The following is a 17,719-nucleotide window of genomic DNA, read 5'->3' as shown; positions in this document are numbered from 1 at the left end:
GGCAAGTATTGATTCTTTTTTTAATTATATATGTTCAAGGTACAAGTGATATATTAGGAGGATATTTGTATCAAACACGATGTCCTGTCAATAAAGTGATTTCTATTTTCGCCAGACTATAAGCTTTTGTATTTGTCGCCCTTCCTTCTGGCAAAACTCTGCCATTTGAAATTGGTTTCGCCTTGATCTGATTTCAGTCAACAACATACTATAGCTGCAAGTTCTGTTGTTTTCTAAATTCTTGATCACTTGGAGATAATCTAAAGCTATCCTCACCTTGATATTAGTTGCTAAATTCATCGCTTCCACATATGCTGCAGCTTCTAGTCTGTAACATATACTATTAAAGGGTGAAGAATTGACCGTCACTTATGGCATCAAATTATTGTAGCTACATCCTATTAGGATCCAAAGGTGATGCTTTCACTCACAGCTACATCCTATTTGAATCCATTTCGGTTCACACTAAATGAACATATCTGAAATTCTAAATACACATCGTAATGGGAATAAAATGTTCAGACCCAGGCAACATTGATAACCGAGAACAAAGAGAAAGAACTACAACAGTGATATCACAGGAGGCTGATGATTAATCCCAATTGCAGGGTCAAAAATCCACAGAACTGTCAGAATGGGTATAGCCGCTGTCTTAGGAAACCACTAACGAAACCGTTGAATGAAACTGGGCTACACCTGTAGATAATATTTGTTTACAAACACGAAACCATACTCATGCGTGTATATGGTTTTCTACATCATGTCTGCATTTTGTCGTGCGTCTAAAAAAAAGAAAAATGTACATTCAGATTCATCTAGAGTGACTACTCTCTGACGCTCATACTTCCAAAAAAAGCTTATGCTGGAAACAGGTGGCTTGTCTCTCTATAGTTCCACTAGAAAGGGTTTCTGACCAGGATGTGGCTGCTGTGGAGGGCTTTCAGAAGCACCGAGGTGATGGAATGCATAACAGCCGAGGCTATCCTAGCTTTGATCTGCCCACGCCTTGGCATGTGTCTTCGGCTTCGTTCCAATCCTCCACCATTTCCGCATGGGGAAGCAGAAGCAGCATAGTTGGTCATCTTCCTTCGCCGGAGAAGTAACCCAGCTCTGCAGTTGCACTTTGGATTTATGTTCTATCTAGCTTTGCTATGTAGTTGTGGCGTAGCAGCACGCTGAGTGGTGGCCTATTTATAGTGTCTCTGCTAGTGGTGATAGTGATGTTAGTTGCTCATAGTTTACTTGAAGCATTTGATTAGCTTTTCGTTATTAAACCCCGCCCCAATATTGGTTGGATCGGAAAACATAATTTGAGCTCGTGGGAGTTGTAATGGTGTGGCTGCGGTAGGGGGTCACACCACACTGCTTTATGAATTGATGCTACTGGATTAGTGTCGGGTTATGTTCACGCTAGGCTGAGCTGTGAACCTCTTCCCGGCAGCTTGCTTCCTTTGAAGGTTTTGCTGTGCCGCTGTTTCTGCTCTAAGCAGCATGCTGTTTTCTAAATATCTGTGGCAGTCACATGCATGCTCCTCCATGATTAGCCTTTAGACGGCGCTCTAAGAGTTCGGATTGCGTGCGGCTGTTTTGCTCCTCAAAGTACGCTGTCTTTGAGCTGTGTTCCAACTTGGAACGTTCGACTTTGCCGATTCTGAAGTTCTAGAAGCACTCTGACGGGTCTTGAGGAGCCCCGTGTTTTGAGTGTACGCGTGTTCTTTTCCATCCAGCAGGTTGAATACCTGGATCAGATGTTGCCCGGTTTACTGTTCGTTGGCTTGGTTCTTCTGGGGGGAGCTGGCGGCAGATATCGTACTGCCTGCGTCAATGGGCGGCGAAGATTTACTTGTGCTTGGTAGTTCGAGCATTGACCAGCGGGCTGCGTCCGTGTGAACTGTGTGATGGCTCACCGATTCAGACGCACGGAGTCTTACAGCCTGTTTGATATAGCTGTCATCTTTCTGTTAGAAGCGATTTTTCTAGAAAAATGATTTTGTAATTAAAAATAAATTTTGTGGAAAAAGTTTTATAGGAAAGTGAATCGGGTAAGCTAGTTTTTTCAGCTCTTAATATTTAATTTATTTTTAAAAATTACTTGCACGGAATTACTTTGATAACTAAAAACTGTAAACTGCTGTTTAATAAATCTTCTATTGATTTTATTCTAAGAGCTAATATAAGAATTGTGCCAAATAGGTTCTTATTGTGCAATCCATGGCTGTCACATGACCGCTGAATACTGATGCTTGCGTGTCAGTTTTTTTAGAAACTAAGATCTACTTCACATATATAGATAAAGTATTACATAACTGTCCTTACAAAGATATTCCTGAAAAATATCAAAATAACACCTTGGTCCTTGCAAGAAACTCCCAATCGTCTTCATCACGACAATCGAAGCTTGCAGCTTGAAGCTGAAACCCTTACCGAAGAAGAAGTTTTGAAGTTTTTTATTACCACAACAGAAAGCACATCGGACAAGACATGCTCTTGAATCGTTGAATGTTCATGCACTTCTTTATGGCCACCGGCCATAACATCACCGAGAGACATGGTATCAGACGCCCCAAGCAACGCAATGACCTGAATCGTCGGATGACGAAGTAACCCAAAAGAAAAACACTTCAACCCGTAGCAACACCATAGATAGAGTGCCAAACAATAACTTCGCCGCCACCAGATTGAGATCTAACAACCCGAAAACAACAACTAAAGCACACAAACACACAGACATACAAACACACATAATGACCTAACAACCAAACTACGAAATAAGCACCGCTGACCGTTAGACGGCCGGGCCACCCTCCTCTTTCGACGCCGGGAGGCCATCGGAGGCGAAGGGGCTGGGTGAATCGACGTTGAGCAACCTCCGCACCTGAGTCGCCTCTGCCTCTGGAACGGACCAAGATCCTTCATAATGGTGACCGTTAGGGGACCAAACCACCCTCTTCTTCCGATGTCGAGAGGCCGTCAAAGACGAGAGGTTTGGCTAAATCGATGTTGAGCAACCTTCGCTCCTGAGTCGGCTCTGCCTTTGGAACGGGTCTAGATCCTATGTAGTGGTGAAGGCAATGTAGAGAGAGTATAGCAATTGTTACAGTAATATATGAGGATATGAACAGTAATATGTAGTGACACTATAAAAAGTTGCTACAAGAATATGTATATGTTACTGTAGTACCTTTTTACTGTTTATCATTTGCTGTAGCGTTTGTCTAATCTGTTGGATTTTGATCCTTCATTGGTTGGTAACAAATCTAATACAAATCACTGCTCATCATCTGTAGTGATGACTACAGATGATCTCTTTCCCTCTGGAACAATCACGAGTCTCAGGCCAAGGCCTATACGTGGTCTTTTTTTCAGTTTTTTTATTTTTATATTTTTTTAGTTAAAATTTAAATAAATAGTTTCTCGGTGAAAAAACTTGCAAAACTAGGCGCCCGTAGTCCTCTCAGGGGGCTGCAGCCCTCTGGGAGGGCGGCTACGGGTCGTAACCGCCCCCTGAGAGGGCGGTAGGCCTAACCGCCCTCTCAGAGGGCGGCAAGAGGTGCTAACCGCCCGGTTAGGGTCATTTTCTCGTGTAAAATTAATTTTTTTTCATTTTATCCTCTAAAAATGTATAATTTTTGTAATTAAAGAAATAAAAAGGAAAGGGTGTAAGGAAATTAAGAAATTAAATTTGGAGTAGGTTATGTAATAACGGGAGAAAAAAAATCAGTAGTTAGTAGTTGCAGCATTTTACGTGGGTATGGGGTGGGAACGAGGACAAACATAGTATTGAACACATGGTGAAAATATTACAATACACTGTAACCGCGACGACACGATGAGGAAATAAATGTGGCATGTACGGTTCGCACTAAGACCTACTTATTAGTGCGCCGATACTAATCATAACATGCCTTAGGGAAGGAAAGTATATCGGGTTACATTAGGTACTCTCTACTGCGTGCATCTAGGATACTTTCCCTTCGGAGGGCATCGGGACCTGCCGTCTTAGAACGGCGGGCTCTCTCCCGCTTCCTTTCCCTCTCAGCCTCTCGAGCTTGAGCCACGGTACGGTCGCGCGCCGCCTTCCTCATACGCTCTTCTTCCTCCCGCTTGAGGCGAAGTTCCTCTTGCTGTTGTTCGTACTCCCGACGTGCGTAGGCTTCCCTTCTCCACCTCATGTTCATGTCGACCCACAGCTTCTGTGAGTCATTTTGCTCATTGTCGAGCCACTGAATAAAATCACAGAGCGGTGGAGGGGACTGAACAAATGGAACAAGATGAGCGGTTAGTAAAAGAGGGTGCGTAGTCGGAAGAGATGATGCAGATATATGTTACCGTACCGGTTGATAACCAGTTGTTGCATGGCGAGGCTTGTCATACTCGTAGTTGGCACACATGAAGAAGCGCAGTCCATAGGTGTATGAGATGTCCTGCGACTCGCGGAGCTTATAAAGGTCACCACAGAAGCACATTGGTGGTTCAAGACCTTCAGGTATGGTAGTCCCCCAATGTTTCTTTGGTGGGCTCGATGGAGCTGAGGAAGACATTGCACTTGAGAGATATGAGAAATGAGCGATGCTTCACCGTAAGGAGGTTCGGCTATTTATAGTTGGGGGAGGCAGGAGCATTGGATTCGCTCTTGAAGAAAGGAGTGAGGGCATGGGCGTAGCTGGTGGGAGGAGCATCGGATTCCATCTTGAAGAATGGGAAAGTTTTGTCATTGTCCATGGTCAGAGATTCCACGTTTATTGGTACCCGTGTTGTCATTTACTGATTTAAAAAAGCTGGGCAGTGTTGTCACATCTTGTTTAAAGCCTGCGGCAGGAGGCATGTGTTGTCAAGTCATTGTTAAAGTTTAGTGCTGTGGTCACTTCTTCATTGAACGTGTCTGAATATGGAATGCATTTACGAAATGCTAAGTCGACCATACAAAGTAAACGTGTCTTAATACATAGGAGTACATCACGAAGCGAATATGCATATGTTAGTTACATAAAATGTAAAATGTTACTCATGCCTCCCTCGTTGCCGTCGCCCGTGCGCCCCATCGTGGTCCCGATGCCGCTGGTTAACCCTCACGTGACCCCTGGAGTAGGTGAGGGGGTCGGGTGGGCCGACGTGTCTGGTAGGCCTAGTAGGGACCACCGGTGTCGAGGGCTCATCGTGCGTGGGCTGTGTCCGAAGCGGTGCACTGGAAACCTGGGACCGTTGAAGGACGTCGTAGTCAGGTGTGCCCCCGAAGAAGTCACGGACGATGTCGTATGCGGTGTCGGGGCCAACCTCATCCTCCTGACTAGGGTAGGAGGACTGTGAAGGTTCGGCAGGCGTCCATGTGTACTGGCTGGAGGGGCCTGTGAACAGTTAATCACGTTAGGTACGAACAATATGGTTTTGAAAGTAGTAGTAAAAAATGTATAATTGTACCTGCGTGGTACGACGGTGCAGCAGAAGAAGGCCACACTGACATGCCATAGTACGTTGGGGGGGGGGTTAGGGCGTGGGGCCGCCGAAGATGGACCAGCCTCGTCACCGAAGTAACCTGAGCACAGTACTAACTTATTTTGCTGAAAGTATTAGAAATTAGGAAGAAGAGTTCCCGGAGTACCTGACTGTGGACGCACAGGGCTCGATCTGCGAGGCTATGTCGAGACTTGTGCAGACAGACCTAATGAATATTTAATAACAATAAGTAAAGGATATTGGTCAATATTATTGAAAAGTATAATTCGTACCATGTTGCTCGGACCCTCCAAGGCGTGATAGAAGGGGTCGTGTGGGAGCCGACACTGAAGAACGTCGGTGCACGTCTGACGGCCGAGACGACTCGGCGTGTACACCACTCGTCCTGGGAGGCAACCCTGCTACATCTGTGGTAGATCGGCAGGAGGTGAGCTTCAAGGCGCGCGTCGTCTTGTCGAAAACCCGTCTAATGAAGCTCACAACATCCGACGCACTTAAGTGATGCCCTTGCCGGACGCGGTCCATGGCATCAGCTGCATCCCTATTTACGTCGTAAATGATATCTGTCTGCGGGAACGAACAAAAGTGAACAATTAAAGTATACGGTTATGTTCATTCAATATGGAGTACGGACTTCAAAAAGTTACTTACTGCTAAAGTGGCGTCCTCGTCCCAATGCACCGGGTATATCTCCGTTGTCGATGCGACGTGGGCCCGGACATCCTCAGGGGTGTAGGTGACACGTGTCCGCGTACGTGGTACGTACCACCATAGGTACTCCCTGAAGTTTCCCTCGGTGTGGGGACGCGCCTCATCAACGACGTCCTGTAGCGCTTGGGCCCATGTTGCCACGTAAGGGGCCAAGCGGTCCGCCCAGAGGTTGCCAGCTGGCTGGCCTTTCCGCGTGTACCTGCATTCATACCACGGCAAATGTAAGTCAAACTGAAAGGAAGGTTGCTCAAACTATAATTTTGCAAGTGTACCTGTGGACTTGCAAGGGGACGGTACGGATGGGGACCAGCGGGAATGCCTGGTGACGGCCAAACTGCCGCATGACGCGGTGCGGTGAGTACTCTTCGATGTAGATGTCGAAGACAAGGGGCGCCTTGGTGAGCCAGTACTCCTCGTCGCGGGTGTACAAGGGTGACAAACCCAACCCTGCCCGTGTATGCACGGACCGAACACTGTATGGCTCCCATACCACATCGTTGGGACGTAGCCTGTCGAACTGGGTACGAAAATGCTCGTACGCGCTGCGAGGCTGCTCGTGGGCCCAGTGTGACTAAGTGACAAACATCAATACAAATATTCAGAGACTAACATAGTATGAATGAAACTGTTAATGTAAAATACGTACCCGTCGACGACACCACAGCGAGGCCATTGTGGGCGCGTCCTCGTCCGTCTCGCCATACCATTCCTCTGGGTACGGGGAGCGATCCACCACTGGCCTGCCTATAGGCGAAATGCTCGTACGACCATAGCTGAAGAAGAAGTGGACACCCGGCGAAAGTGGCTAGTGCCTCCTTCTTCGTGCATGCGTTGCAGAGCGCCCGATACGTCGCAGCAAGAACAACGGATGCCCAGCTGAACTGCGGTACGTCCTCCGCATCAGCGTCCGCTATCGACCGGGCGTACGGCACAAGTGTCCTCGTTACCAGGTGGCCTTGGCCACTAGTGAACATCACCCACCCAAACAACCAAAGGAGGTAGGCCTCCAAATGTCTCGAGACCGTGTATGCGTTGGTGTGTGGGTGAGTGTACGCCGGCTGCACATATGAATGGTGTCAGAAAGGATCATTACGACATACTTTGTTAGTATTCGATAGGTTCCATGTTATCGTACCTGGAACTGTAGGATCCACTTCTTCGTTGGCCCTCGTGCATCGGATAAGAACTCAGGCATGTAGGGAGGTGCGTCCGCCTTTCTCTCCACCGGCCCAAATCACTGATGCATGTCGTTCATCCAGTCAACCTGCATATCGATGACCCCAACCGTAGCTCCTGCGCAAGGAAGGCCTAAGAGGTAGGAGACATCCTGCAGGGTCGGGGTCATCTCTCCGCACGGTAGGTGGAACGTATGTGTCTCCGGCCTCCAACGGTCGACCAGTGCTGCTATCAGCGACCGATCGAAGTAGAAACGACGGGCTGCAACCACGGGGTTCTCCGTCGATCGGGCCTCGACCAACCGGCAAAGCGGTAGGAGTCCGACCGCTGCCAACCTATAAGTATTGCAGTACGTCAATAATATGTAACAACAACAGTAATATGACAATTTCGTATCAAATTTTCTTAGTACCTGTGGATCCATCGCTCGTCTACCGTCAGCAGCTCTCCGGGGCCTCGTGGGCGAAACACTCCTAGCTCCGTCTGGTGCTCAACGGATAAGAAGCTGCGATGCTTCTTGTCCACGGCAGGGTCCAAAAGCTCCGGGGTCGAAGGGTGAGCCATCTCTGCACTTGAAAGACATGTACATTAATACACTGATAAATAAATACAACAACAATATACTTTGAATGCAAATTAACTATATGCGAAATTAACACATATTAAAATGGTACAAAACTAGCTGAACACACATGAAGCTCACCTAGACAACAGGTGCATCACCGCCTGTAGTTTTGGGACAATTTTTGTAAGTGTGACCTACTTCATTGCACTGACTGCATCGCTTAATCCTAGGGCCAGCCTCAGATTCATCCATATCGTTGCGAATCTGACGAGTTTGTCTTCGGCCCGGTGCGTTCTTCATCTTTCCCAAATCAGGCACATATATTCTTGCAGGCCCTGGGTTACTTGTAAAAGTGTCAACAATGCCGTAACCATACAGCTCCTGGTTCCAGGTGTTCAGTACTTGATCTTTCATGAAATATTGTGACACATATTGCCTTGGAAGCATATGGTGCTCCGCGCACGCAGCTATGACGTGTGTACAAGGTTTGTGGAGTAATTGTGGCTTCTGACAACTACATATGCATGTCCCACTCCTTAGCATACACTCTTGAACATGCCGCTCACGTCTACCCCCCCTCCGACCCTTATCCCGACACAGGACACTGAACCTGTGCTCTGCAGTGCCCTCTTGATTTGCGCGATGCATGTGGGCCTTCCTATTTGCCTTCTCCATGTACTCACATAGCATCCGGCCGTAAAGCATACAATTGTCCTCCATTACAACCTTAGCAGCTGCATACCGATCAATGAAGTACTTGCAGGTCCCATGCAAAATGCCTTCTACAATTCCAACTAGTGGTAGGGACCTCATTCCTCACATGACCCAGTTATAAACCTCTGCAAGATTTGTAGTCATTACTCCATACCTGGCACCACCACTATCGTACAGCAGAGCCTATTTTTCATTCGGCTCATTGCGTATCCACTGTGAAAAGCTCCTAATAGATGAGCCCGATCTTCTTACAATCTGCGGAGTATCGGTTGGGAGAGGACCGAGAGCCATTGGTTCCTCACCGTTAGGTGCAGCCTCCACAGTTTGTTTAAGAGTCATTTCATCAAGTCTTGCCCATAATGCGTTGAACTTATGTTGCTGGTTCTGACTGCACAACTTCTTGAAGAGCTTCATTAATTCTTTGTTTTTAAATTGTCTGTAGAAGTTCGCACCCATATGGCGCATACACCACCTGCTTTTGAGATCTGGCCACTGTACTGGTATACCCCGTCGCACGCTACCGTGTTGCATATCCAGCAAAGCCTGCAACAATCCTGCATGTCTATCATGAATGAGACACACATCTGGTCGGTCAAGAACAATTGCATGCTTCACCCGCTCTAGGAACCAATACCAGCTGTCCTCGTTCTCACTCTCCACGAACGCAAACCCTAGTGGCAGGACTTGGTTGTTACCGTCGACCCCTATTGCAGACAAAATTTGCCCTTTGTACTTCCCAGTCAGGAATGTTCCATCTAGGCATATGATGGGTCGGCAATATCTAAATGCTTTGATAGTTGCACCGAATGCAAAGAAAGCACGCTGCAACACTTTTTTTCCGCTGTACTCCACATCAGTAGAGGGGTAATGCTTGATATCATAGTATCTGCCTGGATTTCTTGCACAAATTGTGGCTAATTGACAAGGTAGATTGTGATACGAATCTTCATATGTACCGAACCTCATCTCAATAGCCTTTTGTTTCGCCCTCCATGCCTTCGTATAGTTTATTGTGTACTAAAACCTTTGCTCAATAGCACGGATTATTGATCGTGGCTCATACCTTAGGTTGTCCATAATCTCTCCGTACATAACATTTGCAATGAAAGCAGAAGACAGGTTCCGGTGGGCGAACTTTATTTCCTCAATGTGACAATTATGTTCCTTAACTATTGAGCATTGCCAGTAGTCTGCTCATTTCCCTTTGAATGCGTGCACCCGCCAAGGGCACTGAGGAACCAAGCACTTCACATCATACTCTCTTTTACTTGATTTCACAACCTTGAATTGCCTACGAAGAGACAACGACCAGAATTTCACTGCATCAAAAACTGCCTCTTTTGTAGGGTACATAGCACCCTGTGACACCTCATTCTCATGGTACTGCCACGGTGTCTGGTCAGCCTCGCTAACCACCAACTTCGAAAATTCTTGATCCCACCACTCTGCAGGAACTGGAGCATTAGCCTCCTCATCAGACGAATCCCCATCGGCAAGGCCTTCCTCCAACTCTTCAGCCTCCAAATCCATATCTTCAATGATTCTAGGGATGTGCTCCCCTTCATCAGCTACACCCATCGGCTGCAGCTCTGGAACATCACCAACCTCCTCCCTGGACCCTACATTAGCCGCATCTGACTCATCTTCCACTGCCTCACTTGGTCCTGCTACTGCTTCTGCAGAGTTTACCTCATTTTGATTTTTCAAGTACGCCTCAGCTAATAAAACAAGTGGCAGGCCACGTTCACAACATATATCTACATACTGCCTTCAAGTTGATGTGGCTTCGATGGGAACAAGCTCACCAAAGTATCCCTGACTAGCACGGCTCAGAACAGCTTTCAACTTCAGCTCATATTGCTGCGGATCCAGTTGGAAAAACCGCATGAGCCATTTGCATACACCCACAATAGTCCTCTCATTAGCCTTACTAAGTCCCTTCATGACATGACGAAATCCAAAGAGATCTACACCGTTGGGACCGTACCTAATTTCACCCTCACCATAATATATCTGAAAAATTAATTTATCTGCCAACCCTGGAAACACCCGCAAATACAACCCATGTTAAGACAACAAACTATATTTCTGATTATCGGATAAAATAGTTTTTAAATGCTAGCTTTGTTCGTAAATTATTATCTAATGTTGCCTCATACGTCCGCAGGTACAAATAATATACTAAAAACTATATACTACAAGTAACATATTGAAAATAATATACTAAAAATAATATTCTATATTTAACTGCTATCGTACCATTTTCTAACTAAATTTGATAATTTTCTAAACCCTAGGTCATAAATGTCTAAAACTTATGTCATATACTACTACTGAACTAATTAACAAAAATAAAAAGGAAAAAAAAATTACCTGAACTTTTTCTTCAAATCCACAGCCCAAATGCAGTAGAGCTTCGCCGACCTCTCTTCCTCCCCTCTCCTCTCCTCTCTACTTCCCTCTCTTCTCAAATTTCACTTTTTTTCGAATTTTATGAGTTTTTTTTCCTATTTTTTGGGCTATTTATAGCCGAGAGGGCACGGGGGGCTAGTGCGGCGCGGCGGGGTGGGCGAAGCCCTTACCGCCCCCTGAGAGGGCGGTAAGGATCTCTACCCGCCCCCTCAGGGGGCGGTAAGCTCGTGGGCCGGGCGGCAAGGCCCTAGCCGCCCTCTGAGGGGGTGGTTAGGCCTACCGCCCTCTCAGGGAGCGGTTAGGACCCGTAACCGCCCTCTCAGAGGGCTGCGGACGCTTAGTTTTGTAAATATTTTCAACAGGAATTTATTTATTTAAATTTTAACTAAAAATATATATAAAAAAAACTCGTCTTTTTTTATCCTGAGCATGAGCTGTGAATCGCGAGCAGCTGCCTGATTTGCCAGTGCTTTGTTCAAGCCCATTGTTGCATCTTAGAGAGGTACGCCACCTACTTGGACCAGTCACTTTCCCATTTCATGTAGCAAAATCGTGGGCCGCCGAGCCCGTGCAGAGCAAACAGCAGACGTCGGCCCTACGTCGCTTCGGCATCCTGCCTGCTTGATTGTGTTTCCGCTGGTTTTGCTTATCAAAATTCAGAAGTCCAATTAAACGACTATTGAGCTATTTTTTAAAAAGCTAAAAAGTTGGTTTTTGAAAGAATAAATTAAAAGCGGATAAGTAAGTTGAGATGAGTTTTTCTAATTTTTGATATGCTGAGAAGCTAAAAATGTATTACAAAATACAATAGCAAAAAGCTATCAGCTGAAAGCAAAAGCTAGAAATCAGCTTTTCAACTCAAAAACTAAAACCATCAGTCCAAATAAACAGGCTCTCAATCTTGGTGCCATAATCTGCCAAACTTGATCATCATCCCCATATTGATTCCATCAATTTGAAATCAGCTGGCACCCCATCCTATCTCGCCGCCCACCTCCGCGGCTTCACCTCTCACCCTTCGTGGCTGCCGTCACGCTCCTCACGTTCGGAAACGGCTCGTCCGATGTGTTCGCGTCCGTCGCCGCACCCAACGTCGTGCTTAGGGAAGGCCACCGACGCTCGACAACGATGCGCCCGACAAGTTCGCGATCGTCGCTGCACTCGTCACCGCACTCCGGTGGAAGAGCAACACGATGAGGTCGGAGACACAACGGTTGTGAGGACAGGAGAAACGGGCAGACTCTAACTCTGATGTCTTGCGTGGTTCAGGCAAGAGAGGCCATAAGGTGGATGGCGCTCGTGGTCTCGGCGTCGCACGACATCCGCTCGTTCACTACTGTGGCGGTGATAGGCAGGGCCGGCCCTGGCGAGACAGGAGTGGTGGCGGTGGACCGAGGAGCTGGTGGTGAACCGGTGAGGGATCCGCAGGGGAGAGGGAGGGGCCGCCGGGGAGAGCAGGTGGCGGCGCCACGATGGAGAGATGCGCATGCACTAGTTTCAGAGTCTGGATAGAGAAAGGAGAAGGGTGGGAGCGGGTTTCGGGTCTCTGCTGGGTCTCGGGACCCCGTCGGGTCTGAGGCCGGGGGTCGTTTTGCACCTGCTATCCATTTTGGGGTTGGGTCGGGTTTGACAAATTGAGTTTCGGGTTGGGTGGGGGCTAGCAAAATCCGACGAGAGTAGCTCCGTTGCCACCCCTATTTATCAGAAGTCAGAAGTCCAATCAAATAACTGTTGAGTTAATTTTTAAAAAGCTAAAAAGTTAGCTTATGAAAGAATGAACTAAAAGTTGAGAAGCAAGTTGAGATAAACTTTTCTAGTTTTTGGTATGCTGGGAAGCTAAAAATTTATTATAAAAATAATAGCAAGAAACTATCATAAAAACTAAAAACCATATTTTTAACAAAAACGAAAAATATCAGCTCAACCAAACAGTCTCTCGGTTCGGTCTTGTGGCCAGAATCTGCCAAACCTGATCATCCCTATATTGATTCGATCAATTTGAAATCAGCTGGCACCCTATCGTTGTTGGAACGGAGGACGACTCCAAGGCGGCATTAAAGCCCGGTTTGTCCCGTGCAGCTACAGCCCGGCATCCGGATCGGCAACCACGTCTGAAGCCGCGGAGCACGAATGGTCCGGCCCGGTCCGTCCGCTTCCGCCGCGCGAACGCAAGACGCGACGTCGCCCTTGGTGGCATTGCGGCCTTCACGTGGGACTGACGTCGACCACCGCCCGGAGACCGGAGCGAGCGCCATGATTTCTACAGGCTCCAGTGCTCCACCCTAATCAGCTAACCCAGCTTGCACGTTGGTGGGTAGTGGCAGTGAGCAGAGCGGTGGTAGAACGCTTGTTTTCGGGCCCGACAGTTGTGGCTGCAAACGTGAGCTATCCAAGAGCTGAACGTTTCCGTCCCCAAGGAAGGCACTGCCACGCTATCTGTTCTTTGCCAGCATAGATGGATGAAACACCATGGACCACTTAGACGTACTTGTCAGTCGTCACCCAAAGAGCTGGACTGCAGCAAGCGTGGACGCAAGGCTGAATTGAGCCACGGCACGTACTAGTAACGCCAAATAAGGCGACACTTGATTAAGCTTGTTTCGTAAGTCTACTGGCACTAGATCTGCATCTGCGCAGTGGCTCTTCACTTTCGAGGAAATCGCGAACCACGACACTTGCCACCAGCAGGCTGATCAGCTGCCGCTGTTCGGGAGCGCCTTCGGAACGTCCATCAGAGTCTGCGGTTACCTTGCAATACGAGCAAGGCACGACGGGCCGCGCAGGTGGCTCTCCGCCCCCGGGCCCCGGCCGACGCACCTCTGCGTCCGTGTCCTTGCCGGCGCTAGCGACACCGCCTGGTCCCGGCGCCGCCCCAACGCCCGCACATGTAGGCCCCCGCGCGGCCACACCCCGTCCCTTGGCAGTCGTCCGCCTCGCTCCCGCCAAACGCGACAAACTGATTCGATTTTCTTGTGCCCATCGGCGACTTTGGAATGGATGGCCCGTGGCTGCTGCCGTTCAAACGCAGGACGTGCTCACCTACGTTACAGACCACTTAGCTCGTTCGTTACAATAAAAATATAAATATTAGATATAATAATATTAATTATAAATTTAAGATATAAAATAGTGAATATTTTATGGAAGCGTCGCCGAACGAATATGTTAAAAGTAATGTTGTAGTTTAATTTTAAACCAGATTAAAAATGAGGATAAGATTATCTGTTAATTTTTTTTCTAATTTTTTATTTATTTTTATTAGTAAAATAATTCATATATACATAACCGGTAAGGAGACGAAAAGACTAAAACACTAGAGTGAGTAAATACGTTTAAAAGTTTTATTAGATATACATGAGTCAAATTATATTTTATATAGCAGTGATTCCATAAATTACTAGTCGGTATCTCTAGACTGCTATACATGCGTGCTACTGAATGCCGACGTGTTGCAAAATTACAGCAGCTCAATCGGCTCCGGTACGAACATCACTGTCTGGTCCCAATCGATTAAATCCACGAACTGACGTACAGAGCCGGTCTCATGGACCAGTTCGTTTAAATTTGAAGCAATACCGTACGACCAGATTTGAATTGGTACCACGTACGCATAAGATGCATAGTAAGTGATATGTCGTTTACTAATTTTTATCGCAGCATGCATGAGCATGTGTATAGACAGGACAGGGCTTTGCAAATTGCAACTGGCACTGTGCTGACACTGTACATACATGCATGCACTCTGATGTGCCGAAGGCACACAGTACCCAGGACGTAGAGATAGATGGCACATCAGAGTGCAGTGATCTGGCATGCAATTCTGCTCTCTCATTGCTTATCAAATGTCATGATCTATTTGTGGTGTTCACATTTCTGGGCCCTTTTCGTTTTCATTACGCATAATTCTTCAAGACAGGGTCTCTGCGATTAAGATTTGCCTGCTTACATGCGTGCACGCGCGATGGTTGTGTATGTTCGCGGAACTGTCATTTGACAGGGTAGAAGAGGAGATAGAGACGGTATCCGTAGAGTTGCTTTCGTGCACAAATCATGCTCTGCTGACGATGTCTGCCTCCTCTCCTGTACGTAGAACGTAATCTCTCCCCCTCCACCCCCCTTGAGACATTCTCCATTCTTTTGCAATTCGACAGGGACAAGACGTAAATAATAGTATCGTCGATCTGTTCTCTCTCTCTCTGGTTGGTGGGAAAATGAACAACTCCCACCAATGGCTTGTTGATATTTCTTAGGAATAAAATGGCGGATCTATAGACCTCTCCTAAACTATGTTTATTTGCTGTTTTTATTTTTAGTTGTACTGAATAGTTATTTTTGGAAACAGTCTATTAACTCCTACAATAAATTTTTGATTTCTTAACACATAACTTCTCAACGAGCTTATCAGCTTTTATTCATTTTTCTCAGAAGCAGATTTATGATTTCTTCAAAAATCACTTCTCAACAAACCAATTTAAGCAGAAAACAAACAGTGCCTAGTTTGCGTGTGTACAGAAGCTCAATTAATTTTTGAATTTTTATTTGTTTGAGAGTAGTTTTAAGTGTATGTGACGCATAATGATTTGTGTTTCCTGGTCAAAGTTGAGCTTTTATAAACCAGGAAGGCTCACCTTGTGCTTAGGATATTAGTATCCAGATGGAGACACATTTTAGCAGTACTTTACTAATCTGTAGGTGTTTCTGGATCCTGTTTTCAGACCCCTGCAAATATCGCAACAGTCTCTGTTCAACTCAGATTTTTGTTGGACTGACCAAACGCATCCAATTAACGGTCCATAAATTTTGTAACAGTATCAATTGATTTTCCCTGCCTAGTTACAATAGTATAAAACTGAAGATTTCGTTGCTGGGAGCTGCTGCTGGTACAATGATGCTTCCGCGGATTAGGTTGGAACCGGATTCGATTATGTCCACAAAAGCGCATAATTTGAGCCGACAAACGAGATGCTTTCAGGCGCCGTAATCTGTTATTCCTTCTCCTAATCGATGGACGAAATGGCCCCAGCAGTACGAGGCAGAAAAGGTTAACTCCATGGATGAACACAGGCTGGTAGCCGGAGACGGAGGGAGACAAGAAAGGGATCGAGGTCGTCTATTGATCAACTGTACACGAGTCATTCACATAACTCAAGGTTATACTCACTCCACGAACATCTTGTCACATGTATGAGTGCATGCATATACACTGTAATTTTGTGTGGGTATAGATGCCAAAACATCGGCGAATACAGACAGAAAGGACTGGAGCTGAGATGACACTCGCGCGCTCGTGAATTCACCTCAAGCTCGTGTATATGATGTGCTCTTGCGGTGTTAAAGATCTTGTCCCTGAAATTTATGCAAAAAAATTGTATTTGTCAAAGAACACGCTAATCGATCAATGTCTGTGCAGTGTACATGCTTTTTTGTTCGATTGAATTGATCGGTGGACATACGCTGGATTTCTTGCAATAGAGGATGGCGTCGCGGACGGCCGTGTCGGCATTGCCATGGCACCACTCGATGCTCGACGTGGACGCGCGCGCCGGGCTAGCCGGCGCGACTCTGGGCCTCGGCGCCGCGAACCGCCGCAGGGCCCTGACCTTCCGGTACAGCGGCATGAGGAACCGGAGGTACTGCAGCAGTATCTTCCACGACGACGCCCGGCCGCGCCTACCGGCGAAAAGCGGCCGCCTGGCGTTCTTGTTGCCGTTTATGCTCCTCGTGCTGCTGGAGCAGGAGCTCGGTGAGGCCGGCGTGCTCTGAGCCGAGTGGTACAGCGGCGACGAGGCCGACGACCGCGGTGCGCTGGGCAGGTTGGCGACGCGGCCGCCGTGTTCTTGTAACATGGAGCGGCCGACGGGCTCGCTGGGGAGGAGGCGGCCGTTGCGGATGATCTGGCTCGCACTGACCAGCATCGGCGACGGAGGGCCGCTGCCGTCGCCGCCAGGTAAGCCGAAGTCGAAATCGCTCGCCGGCAGCGTCGTCGTCCACCGCATGGAGAAGAGCTCGGCGGGGTCCATGTCGATGAAGGATCTGGAGCTCCCGAAGGTATGGCCGAGACCGCCGCGGAGGTCGGCGTCGACGAGGCGCTCGAACGACGGCGCCTGCGCTCCGCACTTGAGCCAGCTGCCGGAGAAGCTGTCGCCGAGGGGCTGCTGCGAGGCGGCCTCCATGAGCGGCGAGTGGCGTGCGCGTGCGCTAGCGTTGCAAGGCGGTGTGGTGCGCGGTGCGCTGAGGGCAGGCACGGCATGGCGCGGATAGATATAGGCGCCTCGCCTCGCCTCGCCTGTGTCGTTTGGCGCAATGTCCATAGTGCTCCTGTGGCTCTCTTTGCAATTCTTCTCTTTTTCCGCTCATCGCTGTCGTAGCATGGATTCATGTCGGCTCCCGTGAAAAACGTATCGGACTTTGGTGATCAGGTCGCTGCTATACACGGACGAATTATGGACAAATACAAACTTACAGAGCACAGGACGTATTTGTGACTTGTTTAGCCCAAAAAAATGAAACTTGTAATAATATCCAAGCTCAGGATTTATTTGTTCATTTGATTGGAGTTTCCTCCTATTGATTTGGGCTTCATCCAGGCATTGAAACATATATATTTTTTTTCAGAAAGTTCAGCAATCTTCAGTCTGGCAGGAAATCAACTGACAAGCAAGCCTGCCCCCACCCATCAGATGTACA

General features: G+C 47.5%; 1 pseudogene; it reads right to left on the bottom strand.

Moving 5' to 3' along the window:
- Positions 1-16,117: 16,117 nt before the first annotated feature.
- On the bottom strand, positions 16,118-17,282 carry LOC133912655 (uncharacterized; annotated as a pseudogene).
- Between the last annotated feature and the right edge of the window lie 437 nt (positions 17,283-17,719).

This window comes from Phragmites australis, chromosome 3, assembly GCF_958298935.1.
Source record: "Phragmites australis chromosome 3, lpPhrAust1.1, whole genome shotgun sequence".
In the NCBI taxonomy this organism is placed as follows: domain Eukaryota; kingdom Viridiplantae; phylum Streptophyta; class Magnoliopsida; order Poales; family Poaceae; genus Phragmites; species Phragmites australis.
Note: the sequence above shows the minus strand (reverse complement) of the source record. Positions and strands in the feature narration are given on the sequence as shown.